Raw genomic sequence first — 16,963 nt, 5'->3', positions numbered from 1 at the left:
ATTCAGGACTGTATCCCCAACGTTTCGGCACTGTGGTCTTCATCAAGCAAATGAAGATTGAGCTCCAGGTAGTCATCTTAAAAAGTGTGGGGCTAGCACCCAAGGGTGCCAGTTAAATGCACAGTGCACCAAAATACAAATATCCATGAAAAAGTCAAAGTACAGAACAAGTACAGACATAATTATAAAATAAAGAGTGTTTGGATACCTAATGATACTGTATATAAGTAACCAGGTAAAACTGGTGCACAAATATACATATCTCCATATAAATAACATTCAATAATAGCACATCACATCAGGACAAAGTTAATATATTACATTATTTACAGAAAAATACTCAGATTAAAATCATCATTTAGGCCTTTCGGAGTCAAGGTTTGGAGGGTATGAATCCAAAATGCCTCCCTCTGTTTGAGCAGTCGATCATGATCCCCTCCTCTTGGTGGACGGGGCACCCGCTCAATGCCACAGAATCGTAGGGCACTTATATCATGCCTGTGGTCATTGAAGTGTACCGCTACAGGGTAGTCTCTGTCATACCGCCTGATGGAACTCTTGTGCTCACTGATTCTTTGTTTTAATTTTCTTGTGGTCTTGCCTTAGTTATTTGGACATAACAAGGGGCAGAAAAAGAACACAGCATTCCAAGAAAAACACTTGCTACCTACAGTAAAATTTGGAGGTGGTTCCATCATACTGTGGGGCTGTGTGACCTGCAGTGCAGGTACTGGGAATTTTGTTAAAGTTGATGGTCACATGGATTCCAGTCAATATCAGCAGATTCTTGAGAACAATATTCATGAATCAGTGACAAAGTTGAAGTTGCCCCGCAGCTTGATCTTTCAACAAGACAACGACCCTAAACACTGCTCAAAATCAATCAATTCAATCAATTTTATTTATATAGCGCCAAATCACAACAAACAGTTGCCCCAAGGCGCTTTATATTGTAAGGCAAGGCCATACAATAATTACGTAAAAACCCCAACGGTCAAAACGACCCCCTGTGAGCAAGCACTTGGCGACAGTGGGAAGGAAAAACTCCCTTTTAACAGGAAGAAACCTCCAGCAGAACCAGGCTCAGGGAGGGGCCAGTCTTCTGCTGGGACTGGTTGGGGCTGAGGGAGAGAACCAGGAAAAAGACATGCTGTGGAGGGGAGCAGAGATCAATCACTAATGATTAAATGCAGAGTGGTGCATACAGAGCAAAGGAGAAAGAAACACTCAGTGCATCATGGGAACCCCCCAGCAGTCTAAGTCTATAGCAGCATAACTAAGGGATGGTTCAGGGTCACCTGATCCAGCCCTAACTATAAGCTTTAGCAAAAAGGAAAGTTTTAAGCCTAATCTTAAAAGGAGATAGGGTGTCTGTCTCCCTGATCTGAATTGGGAGCTGGTTCCAGAGGAGAGGAGCCTGAAAGCTGAAGGCTCTGCCTCCCATTCTACTCTTACAAACCCTAGGAACTACAAGTAAGCCTGCAGTCTGAGAGTGAAGTGCTCTATTGGGGTGATATGGTACTATGTTGTCCCTAAGATAAGATGGGACCTGATTATTCAAAACCTTATAAGTAAGAAGAATAATTATAAATTCTATTCTAGAATTAACAGGAAGCCAATGAAGAGAGGCCAATATGGGTGAGATATGCTCTCTCCTTCTAGTCCCTGTCAGTTACTCTAGCTGCAAGCATTTTGAATTAACTGAAGGCTTTTTCAGGGAAGTTTTAGGACAACCTGATAATAATGAATTACAATAGTCCAGCCTAGAGGAAATAAATGCATGAATTAGTTTTTCAGCATCACTCTGAGACAAGACCTTTCTAATTTTAGAGATATTGCGTAAATGCAAAAAAGCAGTCCTACATATTTGTTTAATATGCGCACTGAATGACATATCCTGATCAAAAATGACTCCAAGATTTCTCACAGTATTACTAGAGGTCAGGGTACTGCCATCCAGAGTAAGGATCTGGTTAGACACCATGTTTCTAAGATTGTGGGGCCAAGTACAATAACTTCAGTTTATCTGAGTTAAAAGCAGGAAATTAGAGGTCATCCATGTCTTTATGTCTGTAAGACAATCCTGCAGTTTAGCTAACTGGTGTGTGTCCTCTGGCTTCATGGATAGATAAAGCTGGGTTTCATCTGCGTAACAATGAAAATTTAAGCAATGCTGTCTAATAATACTGCCTAAGGGAAGCATGTATAAAGTGAATAAAATTGGTCCTAGCACAGAACCTTGTGAACTCCATAATTAACCTTAGTCTGTGAAGAAGATTCCCCATTTACATGAACAAATTGTAATCTATTAGATAAATATGATTCAAACCACCGAAGCGCAGTGCCTTTAATACCTATGGCATGCTCTAATCTCTGTAATAAAATTTTATGGTCAACAGTATCAAAAGCAGCACTGCGGTCTAACAGAACAAGCACAGAGATGAGTCCACTGTCTGAGGCCATAAGAAGATCATTTGTAACCTTCACTAATGCTGTTTCTGTACTATGATGAATTCTAAAACCTGACTGAAACTCTTCAAATAGACCATTCCTCTGCAGATGATCAGTTAGCTGTTTTACAACTACCTTTTCAAGAATTTTTGAGAGAAAAGGAAGGTTGGAGATTGGCCTATAATTAGCTAAGATAGCTGGGTCAAGTGATGGCTTTTAAGTAATGGTTTAATTACTGCCACCTTAAAAAGCCTGTGGTACATAGCCAACTAATAAAGATAGATTGATCATATTTAAGATCGAAGCATTAAATAATGGTAGGGCTTCCTTGAGCAGCCTGGTAGGAATGGGGTCTAATAGACATGTTGATGGTTTGGATGAAGTAACTAATGAAAATAACTCAGACAGAACAATCGGAGAGAAAGAGTCTAACCAAATACCGGCATCACTGAAAGCAGCCAAAGATAACGATACGTCTTTGGGATGGTTATGAGTAATTTTTTCTCTAATAGTTAAAATTTTATTAGCAAAGAAAGTCATGAAGTCATTACTAGTTAAAGTTAAAGGAATACTCAGCTCAATAGAGCTCTGACTCTTTGTCAGCCTGGCTACAGTGCTGAAAAGAAACCTGGGGTACGGAGGGCTTTTTTACACGTATAGAGCAACAGACTCTTTTTCCAGGCTAAGTGAAGATCTTCTAAATTAGTGAGATGCCATTTCCTCTCCAACTTACGGGTTATCTGCTTTAAGCTGCGGGTTTGTGAGTTATACCACAGAGTCAGACACTTCTGATTTAAAGCTCTCTTTTTCAGAGGAGCTACAGCATCCAAAGTTGTCTTCAATGAGGATGTAAAACTATTGACGAGATACTCTATCTCACTTACAGAGTTTAGGTAGCTACTCTGCACTGTGTTGGTATATGGCATTAGAGAACATAAAGAAGGAATCATATCCTTAAACCTAGTTACAGCGCTTTCTGAAAGACTTTTGGTGTAATGAAACTTATTCCCTACTGCTGGGTAGTCCATCAGAGTAAATGTAAATGTTATTAAGAAATGATCAGACAGAAGGGAGTTTTCAGGGAATACTGTTAAGTCTTCAATTTCCATACCATAAGTCAGAACAAGATCTAAGATATGATTAAAGTGGTGGGTGGACTCATTTACATTTTGAGCAAAGCCAATTGAGTCTAATAATAGATTAAATGCAGTGTTGAGGCTATCATTCTCAGCATCTGTGTGGATGTTAAAATCGCCCACTATAATTATCTTCACTATAAAATCTACTAAGGCATTCATGCAGAGGAACAAGTACAATGTTTTGGAATGGCCATCTCAGTCCCCAGACCTAAATATCATTGAAAATCTGTGGTGTGATTTTAAGTGGGCTGTTCATGTTCAGAAACCAACAAACCTGACTGAACTGGAGATGTTTTGTAAAGAGGAATGGTCCAAAATACCTTCAACCAGAATCCAGACTCTCATCGGAAACTATAGAAAGCATTTAGGAGCTGTTATTTCTGCAAAAGGAGGCTCTACTAAATATTGATGTATTTTTTTCTGTTGGGTGCCCATATTTATGCACCTGCCTAATTTTGTCTAGAGAATTATTGCAGACTTTCTGTAAATCCTATTAAATATATCCTTTTATCAAATATCACTGTTTGTCTGCTATATGATATATTTAACTGAAATTTCTTATCCAAACAAAAAATTCAGGTTCAAAGCATTGGACCAAACTCAGGGGGTGACCAACTGCTTAGGCCATACTAATAATAACAAACATCAGGTGAACAAAATATAACTAAGAACTGTTATTCAAAGTTTGTGATTTGGTTTGTCTGATTATGGAGAACATACCTCAAATTAATAATTAAATTTGATAACAATATGTATGTCAGGGAAGAGCTGACTTGCTTTTGAGTGTAACCGAATGGAAAATCCTAAAAAACAAACAAGCAAAAAAAAAAAAAAAAACAGCAGGTGAAACAACACCGTCATCTTCAACTTGATTTTTGTCCCCAGGTTATGCAGAAACACACCAAAAATAAACAAACAACAACAAAAAACAAGTAAACACAAAAATGTCAGACAAACAAAAGAAGCAGGGGGACAGGGCTGTTAACCCCCAAAACGTGAATCAGCTGCAAATTCTGAATTATCCGCAAACCGTTAATTGCAAAATGTAAATACTGAAAAAATATCTCACAAAACTCTTTTGGGAGATATTTTTTCAGTATTCACATTTTGCAATTAATGGTTTAGGGATAATTCATGATTTGCAGCTGATTCATGTTTTGGGGGTTAACACCCTGCAAGGTGGAAAAGATGGACAAGACAAGCGTCTCTCTATTATGACACAGTCTCAAACATCAAATATCACAGACATCAACAATAACCTTTATCATCATTATTACCATAATATCACCAGAAATAATGCGCTGAGTGAGTATAGCCTCAACGCATTTCCCATAACGGTTCATCCTCTCCATGTGCTTCTCCACTGCTATATCCCTTCTCCAATTAAAAGCCAGTGCAAATGCCAGAAATTATTTATTTATTTGTAAACCACTTCAAGTTTCATTTCCTCCCCTGGAGCGACAGCAGCACCAGAGGTACGAGATATAATAAGAGCTACAAATAACGAGTCAAAGGTGAGTGCAGGATTGACATAAAAAAAAAAAACGTTGCATGATTTGTGCTTTTATTTTGAGAACCATTTTCATTGTGGGATTCTCTCAAAAAAACAAAAAACAGAATCATATAGAATCAATATTCCCTCCACCTTCTCAACATACTCTCTTCACTTGTCAGCACATTACCATGTGCATCTTTTACCACCCTAACCTGCTACACATCCTTTCCAGCTCTGTCCCTGCACGATGTGAGACCACATCCCACAGCTGCTGTGAAAAAAATAAATAAATTACAGACCACCTGTGGGAATTGAACCTGCACTTTGCAAAAGCTCTAACTGCCAGTCAGAATCTTTACCACTGAGCTACCATTGGTGTCCTATAAAAGGTGGGGGAAACTGCCTGATATCAGGAAGGCCATGGACGTATTTAAAAAAAATAAAACCACACACCTGATAAAAACACCGCATTTTATTGAATCCCTCTTATCAAGCGGGAAATACAAGTATGATCCGTCTGTTCCTCTGTAGATGACCCATGGTCACAGATGTATAGTCATGACATGACATGAATGAGAAGCAGTGTGCTCTCATCATGTCTACATCTACTGATCAGGTGGGTCCAGCCGGCCCTGCGCACGTGTCCTTCCCGACATGCGTGTCTTGTGGATGCCGCACCGCTGGACAGACCCATGTACAAACTAAAACTGATTTTTGTCACCATTTTTGTCATTTTTACCCCATAACTCCACAACATTCAGTCATAGATAGAGCTGAAACAACTAATCGAGTTATTCAATTAAAATCGATTATTAAAATAGTTGTCAACTAATTTAGTCATCGATTAGTTGCTAAATAACTTTGTTTTATCGCAGATGTTTTGTTTATTCCATATAATCAACCGAGCTTTGCTTTGAATCTTGAACCAATGGAGTGCTTCGAGCTGCTGCTTCGTTGGTTTCATTTCTTTTATTTCGCTTTATCTTAATTTTTTCCCCACTAAAACCCTAAAGAGCATATGTCTGTGAGGAATATTTACCTTTTTTATGTTAAACTGACCTGTTACGGTCTTCTGAAACAGTTGATAGATGTATTTTATGCTAACACCGATGCTAACATGTTAGCATGTCTATGGCATTTTCAATGTTAAAGTTAGCATTAAGCTGTTGGCATTTCAGCATATTTGTGCATTTGTTTTCTGTATAATAATTAATGGCTCAGCGTTTGTTGTCGTACAAGAGTCAAATGTATTACAAATTATAATATTTTTTAATTTATTTGTATTTATATATTGATAATAATAGCAACAATAATAATAGTAATAATAACTAATAATGCTACAATACAATTTTAGAGAAAGAGACATGAGTCACATGTGTCATTGTGAAATGACCACATAGTTTACAAGTTATACAGAGAATGTTGCACATATAATGAGTCAGGCTACAGTTTTTGATTTAGGTTTTATGGTTAACTGGTTATGCTAATTGCTCATTTGCAGCAAAAAAAAAACCCCTCTTTTTTCACCATATATTCTATAACATTTATATGTTTCAATGTTGTTTTATGGCAACTCAGCACTTTGATAAAGCAATGCCATTTGAAATAATTATTTTTGTTCTTTATTATAAACTGTTTTATTCTTTATTATTTTATATTTCAACAGCCAAGGGACATTTGACGATTTTCAAGTATTTTAAGTTTTCAAATAATGTTCTGTTGTTAAATAAAGTGATGGAAGGAGAGAAAAATTGTTTCCCTGCACATTTAAAAAAATTCCCTAATCCGCTTAATCTATTAATCGTGTCGAAACCCCATCAAATTCAATGATGATCCAAATAATCATTTGTTGCAGCCCTAGTCAGAGATAGTCCAAACTATACCTTTTTGGAATCATTATGATCAGGGAAATAATGTGGTATAGATTTCCACATGACTGGAGAATTTTTAAATTTTGACCCCTGTGTAATTCTTTATTGACTCCTGTGGCTCATTAGAGGTCAGATCCAGGATGGCTCCATATCTGAAAATAAACATTAGTTAATTTATAATAAGTGTGCCAAATTCCAAAGTCCATGCTTTTATCACAAAATGGACAATTGTTTTGCTATGCCGCCCCACTACATGTCTTTGGAAGTGGAGGGAACCCACAAAAACACAGGGAGGACATGCAAACTCCATACAGAAAGGCCCAAGGTGGGATGCGTACACGATTTTGTTGCAGTGGGGCAATAGTGCTACCCACTAAGCCACCATGCTGCCCTATTGTGACGTGATTTTAGTAAAGCATTTGGGTGAATATATAAACATACAGGGCACTCAATAGAGCACCTTTCTTAACCAATGCATGCACGCATGCATACATACAGTGCATCCAGAACATATTCAGAGCTCTTCACTTTGTCTACATTTTGTTATGTTACAGCCTTATTCCAAAATGGACTGAATTCATTTTCCCCCTCGAAATTCTACTCACAACAACCAATAATGGCAACATGAAAAAGGTTTTTATGAAGTTTTTGCAAATTTATTAAAAACAAAAAGAAAAAGAGAAAAAAATCACATGTACATAAGTATTCACATCCTTTGCTCATTACTTTGTTGATGCACCTTTGGCAGCAATTACAGCCTCAAGTCTTCTTGAATATGATGCCACAAGCTTGGCACACCTATCTTTGGGCAGTTTTGTCCATTCCTCTTTGCAGCACCTCTCAAGCTCCATCAGGTTGGCTGGGGAGCGTCGGTGCACAGCCATTTTCAGATCTCTCCAGAGATGGTCAATCAAATTCAGGTCTGGGCTCTGGCTGGGCCACTATAAGAATTATGAGCTGGTGAAAAAAATGAATAATTTCTACCTAATGGATTGATGAAATGCCATAAATCTATTAAATTAATATTTTTCAGATATTAATTCAAAAAATATATATACTTGAATTACTTTTGGGGAATCTGAAAGATTTCTTAAAGTAGTCCAAAATAGTCACCTTTTCAAGGCCTTTATCTCCTTTGTCAAAGGCCTTGTTTCTCCTTTCATTCAGCCTGTGTGGAGGTGATCACTGTGCTAGAAATAACTCAACTTTTTGCATCTGTCTTTAAAAACTTTACCACTCAATCTGGATCTCGATCAACTTGCATGTTAGCTTCTATGTTAGCTTCCTGTGCTGGCTCCGTCGTGAAGTTCACCTGTGTCAGCCACTGATCTCTATATAACACTGGATCGCTCACTGGCCAATATTTCTGAAGCAAACCGTCCGCCATATTACCACTAGCATGTTCCGCTCCTGAACGGTCTTTTCTATTGATCTTTAACCAGGCGCACGTAACTTTATTCTTTGTGATTTTGTAAAAAAAAAAATGCCTTCATGTGCAGCTATAAACTGCGCATATCTCCAGTTCAAAGTCTGTGGACGAACATTTCACCTGTGAGTATGACTGAAATGGAAAGTAAGGAATTATAATTTGAAGAGTTTCCTCCCTTATTACAGCATATAGGCATAGATAATAATAATGATAATAATAATAATAATAATAATAATAATAATAGGTGGCGTTACTTGTGTGTAGCCACATATTGAGTTTTGTGTTGGACAAACTATTTTAAGACATTTATTAGGTCTACTTGTGCATAGTTTTGGAGCTTTAGGTGTTGTTGCTACGAGCTTTATTACTTATGAGGCTGAAGCTCATAGAGCTATACATGATAAATATTAACATTGCAAGGGAAAACCACCTCTCCTGTAGCTAGTTAAGTGGTGTTTTATTCTTTTAGTGCAGCTATAAAAAAAATCCACTATTGCTATATTATCCATCATGACTTTTATTATCCATCCACTTTTGTTCATATATGATACACACACACACACACATATAGATAGATAGATAGATAGATAGATAGATAGATAGATAGATAGATAGATAGATAGATAGATAGATAGATAGATAGATAGATAGATAGATAGATAGATAGATAGATAGATAGATAAGCTTGCTGATGATTACACAAAACTTGTATAAACTTTGATTATAGAATCATAATTTTTAGACTGGAGTGAGATCTGAGTAACTGAGAATAGAAGGGGAGAATGTGTCAAAGTACTAAAAGAAAGGAAATAAATGAAACGGCTAATCATGGCAGACAGATTCAGAGGGATGAAGGTTACATTATTTGAAGCACAAAAATAAGAAAATGAGAGAATCAGTTGAGGTATTACTTCAAACTGTTGATGTTCTAATAAGCCGTCTGTGTGCTCCGCATAACTTGCGAGTGGTAAGATGGCCGCCAGTTTGCTTCAGCGGTTTGTATGGAATGTGTGGGCCAATGAGCGATCCAGTGTTATATACAGATCAGTGGTGTCAGCAGAGACTGCGTTCATAACTGAACGTCAGATCATTTTTAATTAACTAATCTATCACGGTGATATGATGACAGAAAGACTGCACTCACAACTGCATCACATGATTATGATCAGTGATGTTTTTTAAAATAGATGTAAAAATTATTTCTGTCATCATATCGCTGTGACAGAATGAATGAACTGAATTTTTTTTAAACAAAAACCCCACAAAAATACCCCACAAGAAAAATATGTCAACTAAGAAACAATGCTCACAAAGGAGTAGGAAGAAGTAAATACTTAGAAACTGCTACCCCCTTCTTGCTGTTCATATATTAAAATAAATAATAAAATGATCTGACGTTCAGTTATGAACTCAGTCTCTGCTGACGCAGGTAAACTTCACAATGGAGCTAGCATGGAAAGCTAATGTGTAAATTAGTTAATCTACGTGATCAGTGGTAAAGTTTTAAAGACAGATCTAACAACTTGAGTCATTTCTGGCACAGTGATCACCTCCACACAACCCGAGCGAAAGGAGGAGAAGCAAAGTCTTTGACAAAGGAGATAAACACCTTGAAAAGGTGACTATTTTTGGCTACTTTAACAAACCTTTCAGTTGTTTGAAGTCAGGAGTCACTGCTGTTATTTGCCCCCTTGCCTATCCAGAATGCAACAAATATGGCGGTATCTGCGACAGAGTCTATGTATAATGTCAGATAGCTGCTTGTTAACGAGCAGCTCTGTGGTGCATTGCCCTTCTGCATAGTTCTGTTCTGGATGTGAAATTGGGTGCATTTAGTTTCAGCCATTTCAAACTGGATTTCATTAACCAAACATTAATTTCAAATATGGGCTCTATTTTTGTTATTATTATTACTATTTACTTTCTGTAGCAACTTCTACACTACCATCATTGAGTCCATCAACTCCTCCTCCATCACTGTCTGGTACGTTGCTGCCACTAAGGATAGGAGAAGACTGCAGCATATCATCCACCCAGCAGAGAAGGTGATTGACTGCAATCTGCCATCCCTACAGGACCTGTACGCCTCCAGGGCCCTGAGGTGAGCAAGGAAGATTGTGGCCGATCCCTCTCACCCAGGACACAAACTCTTTGTCACCCTCCCCCCTGGCAGATGGCTCAAGTCCATCAGGACTGTTGTAAATCTCAAGACACAAACCAGCGTCTTTCCATCTGCAGCTAGACTAAAAAGACCCCCATTTAATCTGCCCCTCACTTCCGTAGAGTACAGACTGATCATGCCTGCACTGAAAAGTACTTTACATCTGCACACCAATCACATGCTTTTGCACAGTCCTATTCCACTACGTTATATTTATTTAACAGTGAACAAAGTTTTGTCTATTTGACACTTTTACTTCTTACAGAAGTATTTTTTCCTTTTCTTTTTTATTGTTTATGCACCAATAACACCACATCAAATTCCTTGTATGTGAGAACTTACTTAATATAAATGCATTTGATTCTGATTCTGATTATTATTTTGAAAATCTGGTTCAGTTTAGTAATTCTGGTTCAAATGTAAATTCAACAGGTTGATTTCACCTTCATTCTAAACTCTGATTTGTTATTGAGTCGGTCATGGTGCATCTGGATGCAAGTTGAACCAGATTTGCCATAATAAAAGGCAGTGCATCAGTTATCCAGGCAGACTGGATGCTGCAGTCCAAACAACCGAACTTCTACCACATACTTTTCTATAGCTGAGAACGACAGATTTATGCTTGTACTTTGCATTCCGCAGCAGCAGATCTTTTAGTACAATGAGTAAGTGAATCCAGCAGCTTTTCCCTCCAACAACATGGCAGCCTCAGCACTGAAGGTCATGTGACAGCACAGGATTAGGTTTGGTCATGGAAACATGGTTCCGGCAAGGTACTGTTTCTTCTATCACTGTGTTCTACAGTTCATAATCAGAATGTAGATTTCCTCATTTAGCCACGCTTGTGCCTGAGGACGAGAATATACAGTGGCTTGCAAAAGTATTCAGCCCCTTGATATTTCATGCATTTTAATTTGTTCATGGCATTTCAAATACAAAAAGTAAATCAGGCTTCTCAATATAAAAATTTCTAAAATTAAAAAATTAAAAATTCTAAAAAGGTAAATCGCTACAACTTCATATAAATTAACTAAAACTATTAAATCCAAGATGATGGGTTGCATAAGTAATTAGCCCCTTTGGTATAATACCTGTAAATAATCAGTTTAATTGCCAGTTTTCTTCAGACAAGTCAGGGGATGGATACATGAACATTTCCAAGTCACTCAATATGTCTTCATTTACATCAGTTATGAAGAAATACAAACAGTATGGCACTCTATGGTAAATTTGTGTGGAGTGGACAGTTCTCAAAAACTGTGTGACTGTGCAAGGAGAACAGTGAGGAAAGCCACCAAGACAACCCAGAAGACGTTACAGGCTTCTGTGGCTGTGACTGGAGAGATTATGCATTGTGCATGTTTTGCATTTTGTATCCCCAATTATACAGTTTCAGAATGAAGTGGTATAGAGGATCTCTCCATGCTACCACACATTTTTGCGTGTTCAGTGGTGACAAGAGACTGTTAACTGTTTTGAACTTCTCCCTGCCATCACATTATATATGTATTGATGCACTGAAAATCAATACTACACCAATTAATTTCATTGTGTGCCAAGTGAAAAGATGAGCCCCACAACTTCTAAAAAATATGGAGGACTAAAAGTGAATATTCATACACGATGACCAAGTGTTTAAGTGCACTGTTTTCTGTGATTTTAGAGGCTGGGCATCCGGCGTAATACTTGTTCCAAATCAATATGCAGGCCTACCTCAGATCTGTTGTGGTGACCTGAGTTAAAAAAAGGGAGAAACAGAAGGATCTTCATATTTATTTAAAATTTAATACATGTATTTATACAATCAGAGATGTATTTACACTTATACATACACTGTACATTTTGTCATGTATCTATACTTCTATCCATTTATTTATACTGTTGTATACTCATTCATCCTTTTTTCTTTTTTAAGTCTGAATTCATGTTTGATCCTCTGAAAAATAAATAAATGGGTAACTACAGTAATATATACAGTGGGCGGTCCTACTAGGAACCTGGAGTTTGACTGGCCAGAGCGATGTGATTGAATTTGCTATTTCAGTCTTGAGCTCACCTTAGCCTCTCAGCTGACCGGATACCGACAGCATCATGGAGAGTCTGCTGGTCATTTAAGATCTCTGGCGACCAGTTTAGGGAATAACATTCAAAAGTACAACATTCATCTTCGTCTGGAGAGAATAACAGATGATTTAGGTCATTTAAATGTGGAAGGAGATGCTGAAGATGAGTTTTTGTAGCGTCCCACAATCCCTTGCAGCTGGAGTGGTTCTGGCATATCAAGTGCATGTAAATACGTGTTTATAACAGTGTTTTAAGTTGAATAAAAAAAAAACAAACACTCGAAATAAACTAAAAATAAATACGAAACATTTTGCATTATTTCTTATATAGGGCTCTATGATAGTAACATATTCAATCACATTGTTTGATCAAATCAAGCTTCAGGCTGCGAGTAGGACTGCCCATTTATTCATTCATTCATTCATTCATTCATTAGTGAATGTAAAAAGCATAAATAAATGGATAAAAGTATAAATACAAGTCTAAAAGTATAAATAGATAAAAGCATAAATACAGGTATAAATAAATCTCTAAATACATGTATTAAAGTATAATTGCACGTCTAAATAAATGCATAAATAAAAGATAGAGCCCAGGTTGATAAATGTCAAACTTCTGCTTTAAGGTTTTGTTACAAATAATAAAACAAGCCCCTGCCCCAAACCAATAAATAACAATAATAATGATGATGATGGTGATGATGATTTATTTTAGAGGTGATATCCATGTTCCCTTTTCAGCTATTTGTGAAAAAGGGAATTTGTATCAAATGAACAGTTATTTAGGGAAACAAAAATGAGGAGCATCACATGCATTGTGAGGGAACATCAGCTACGACATTTTGGCGCTTTCTCTGCGCATGATTCAGCATGCAGAATTGAGGACCTCAGAGACTGTGGAAGGCCAAGGACACACCCACTTTCCCAACTGGCTGCAGCACATGTGGTTACTTACAAGGGGTGAGGATGCACTGCTTATGTGCCCAGGTGGTTGCCAAACAGATTCTACAGTATGATGGATGCAGCGATGCGCAGCACCAATGCATGCTCCCAGATCTGATCTGAGTCCAGCACTTAGAAGGACTGCAAACAATGTTTTAATCTGATTAGAATAATAAATAAATAAAGTGAACTTGTCCTCTGAGCATTTTGGCACCATGAGCACATCCAGTGTGATGATCCTGGTGCCAAGGTTAATGCGTAACATCTCAAACTAAACTGTACTTTCAGTCAGGAAAACAAACTGAAGCTTGAGAGGAACTTGTGTAATATTTTAGCTGTGCTGTGCTGGATTATACTAAAATACGAAATGGGGCGAAATGGAGCCTGATAATCACGAAATGGAGGTAAAATGTAATGAAATGCAGCAGACTGACCCAGACTGACTCCAAATATGATTCAATTAAGTACTTTTATTTAATTATTTTTAAGCGAAATGGGGCGAAATGGGGACTGATAATAACGAAATGGGGGTAAAACGCAACGAAATGGAGCAGACTGACCCATTGACTGAAGTGTCAACTCTTGAACGCCAGATGGCGCACCTGCCTCTACTACATGCACTGAGCGCATCTCACCTAAAAAACAAACAAACAAAAAAAAAAACAAAACAAAGCAAAAGCCAAACAATGAAATAAAAGTACTTATTTGGAGTCAGTCTGGTTCACTCTGCTCCATTTCCTTACATTTTACCCTCATTTCGTTATTATCAGTCCCCATTTCGTATAAATCCATGGCCTGTGCTGCGCTTCCATCTGCCCCGTGCCGCGGCTGGAGTAAAAAGAAACTGCTGCAAGGTCAAACTGCAGCGTCACACAAACCTGTCACGACTTTCCTGCACACAAACATGGACGATCTGATTGTGCACGGGCAGCAGCTCTCTCCTCTGCAGGCAGACACATTTGGCACCGACACATCAGGACATCGTGTCTTTGACATCCAAAGGCCCCTCTATGACGCGCAAACATCTGGCGGAGCGCAGCACGCGCGCAGTACGCAGCTTCACACACACACACACACACACACACACACACACACACACACACACACACACACACACACACACACACACACACACACACACACACACACACCGGGAAGTAGTCTGGACCCGAACCGCTTTAGGAAACACCGCATATCCTGTCACACTTCTTTCTCCATACGTGCATCTATTCCGCCTGCGAGGACAACGTGCACACGGTCCACGCTGCAGGCGCATGCTCGCCAAAATGACAAATGACGGGGCCTGACGTACCTGATGGTTCCAGTCCCACATTTAGTCCTCAAACGGGTCCGTCGCCTCGATTCTCATCGTTTACCGGCGCTCCTTCGCCCGCAGCTCCGCTGGATGGAGCACAGATCCAGGAGGAGAAGGAGGAGAAGGAGGAGGAGGAGGAGGAGGAGGTGCGGGAGGAGGAAAATATCTGCGTCACCATACGTCGTTTTTTTTTATTAAAGGGCAACACTGCTCAAAGCTTTGAGTTGGTTTGTTGTCATCTAGTTCTCCTTGACAACAGCTCTTAGATTTAAACTTATTTTAATTCTCACTGAGTGAAAACACAGAAAGAAATATCGTGACACTGCATGAATAAATAAATAAAATAAAAGTCCATCCACGCAAGTTATCCAAGGTGTATGATGGTGATCAACCCAGTCTCACGACAATTCGTGCTTCGGCAGCACGAAATATACATTAATCTATTGGTTCGTGATATTGTGACGAAAAGCGCCTCATTTTCGTCACGGCAGCACGAATTCATTCTCAATCATTCCGTGATGGCTGCACGAAATTAAAAATGAAGGGGGGGGGGTCGGGGTGGTTATGGTTAGGGTGGGGGGTGGGAGTAGGGTTAGGAATAGTGAGTTAAAAAATGCTCCTTCATGAAAATTTGACTCATTTCGTCACGGAGTGACAAAAAAATTCTATCTAATCGAATCTATCAAATCTAATCTGAATATATCCAACGGGATACTGCACATATGAAGATGCTACAAGGATAAAGTTGCGACCAGATGCTACAGTACATTTACAACAGGTGAGTGGATCCTTGTCATTTAATTGGTGCTTTGTATGTCACATGGCATGGATTATTGTCCCATTTGTGTTGCATTGTATTTAGAGTGCAGTTTGGTTCCATTTAGAGTTCAAATTTGGTTCCATACGTTTGGTACCATTGCACTCTGGACGGACACACACACACACACACACACACACACGCGCACTCACACACGCGCACTCACATACACATGCATACGAACATACACACGCACACAATATAATATATAAAACAAATAATGAATGTTTTTACATTCTTTCAATGGAACAAATATTTAATTTTGTGAAACCTGGAACATGCCATTGAATGGTAAGTTCCAGCTTTCACCTTGATTCTCTTTTCCACACCTCTTTGCCTCAGTCAGTCAGTCAGTCGGACAGTCAGTCAGAGCTGCGTGTCGTCAGAGCGAGCTGCAAAAAGTTTGTACCTGAGTTTTCAGAGGTGGTGTTTGTAGTTGCCATCTGCCACGCCGGTGTTTGCCAACCCGGACAGTGGGAATACCACCTCAACCGGCAACTTAGCCCCGCGACTGGACAGCAACAACGTCCGAGGCCCAACGTGGTGAATTCACTGAGGCCGCGCGCTGCGTCATTAGAGCCGCGCGTCACGAGTGCCGCTTCCCTGAGGCCTCGTGCAGCCACCGCGGATCCATCAGCGCGGAAACACTGAGGCCGCGCGGCACCAGCGCAGTGCAGATCCATCCCGGTGACAAACAACGCAGGCTGTTAACATCGGCGATCGACAAGCTGCTCATAAGCCGACCATGGGGCCTAAGAAGGTTCTGACAGCGGAGGAAGGTGACGATATTAAAAAATCTCTGGACTTTCTATCAGAGGAGATTTCTGTTGTGAAGCAGCAACAGAAATCAATTATGGATCTGGTGGAGGAGGTGAAGGCATTACGGCTCCAGAATGCCGAGAAAGACCGGCATCTGGTGCAGCTGGAAAATAGAGTGGCTGAATTGGAGCAGTACACCAGAATTAACGACGTCATCATCACAGGTCTTCATATCAAACCACGGTCCTACGCACGGGCGGTAACAGATGAGAGCGGAGGGGAGCCCAGTGAACAGGAGGTCAGCTCTGTGGAAAAACAGGTTGCTGATTTCCTCCTATCTAAAGGTATAGAAATGGATTTAAATAACATTGAAGCGTGCCACCCTCTGCCCCGGAGAAATGACGGTGACAAACGAACCGTCATCATGAGATTCATCAACAGAAAACACAAAACAGCACTGTTAAAACAAGGAAGAAAACTGAAAGGGACAAACGTATTCATCAATGAACATCTCACCAAAC

General features: G+C 39.2%; 1 protein-coding gene across 1 annotated transcript in view; it reads right to left on the bottom strand.

The window, feature by feature from the left end:
- Window positions 1-14,994, bottom strand: part of snphb (syntaphilin b) — a 110,581-nt gene extending 95,587 nt beyond the window's left edge. The window contains 1 exon segment of the mRNA XM_034172123.1: window positions 14,864-14,994. The gene's annotated coding sequence lies outside the window, so the exon portion shown is untranslated.
- Between the last annotated feature and the right edge of the window lie 1,969 nt (window positions 14,995-16,963).

This window comes from Thalassophryne amazonica, chromosome 6 (genome assembly GCF_902500255.1).
Source record: "Thalassophryne amazonica chromosome 6, fThaAma1.1, whole genome shotgun sequence".
Lineage (NCBI taxonomy): Eukaryota > Metazoa > Chordata > Actinopteri > Batrachoidiformes > Batrachoididae > Thalassophryne > Thalassophryne amazonica.
This window is presented reverse-complemented; position numbering and strand designations above follow the sequence as displayed.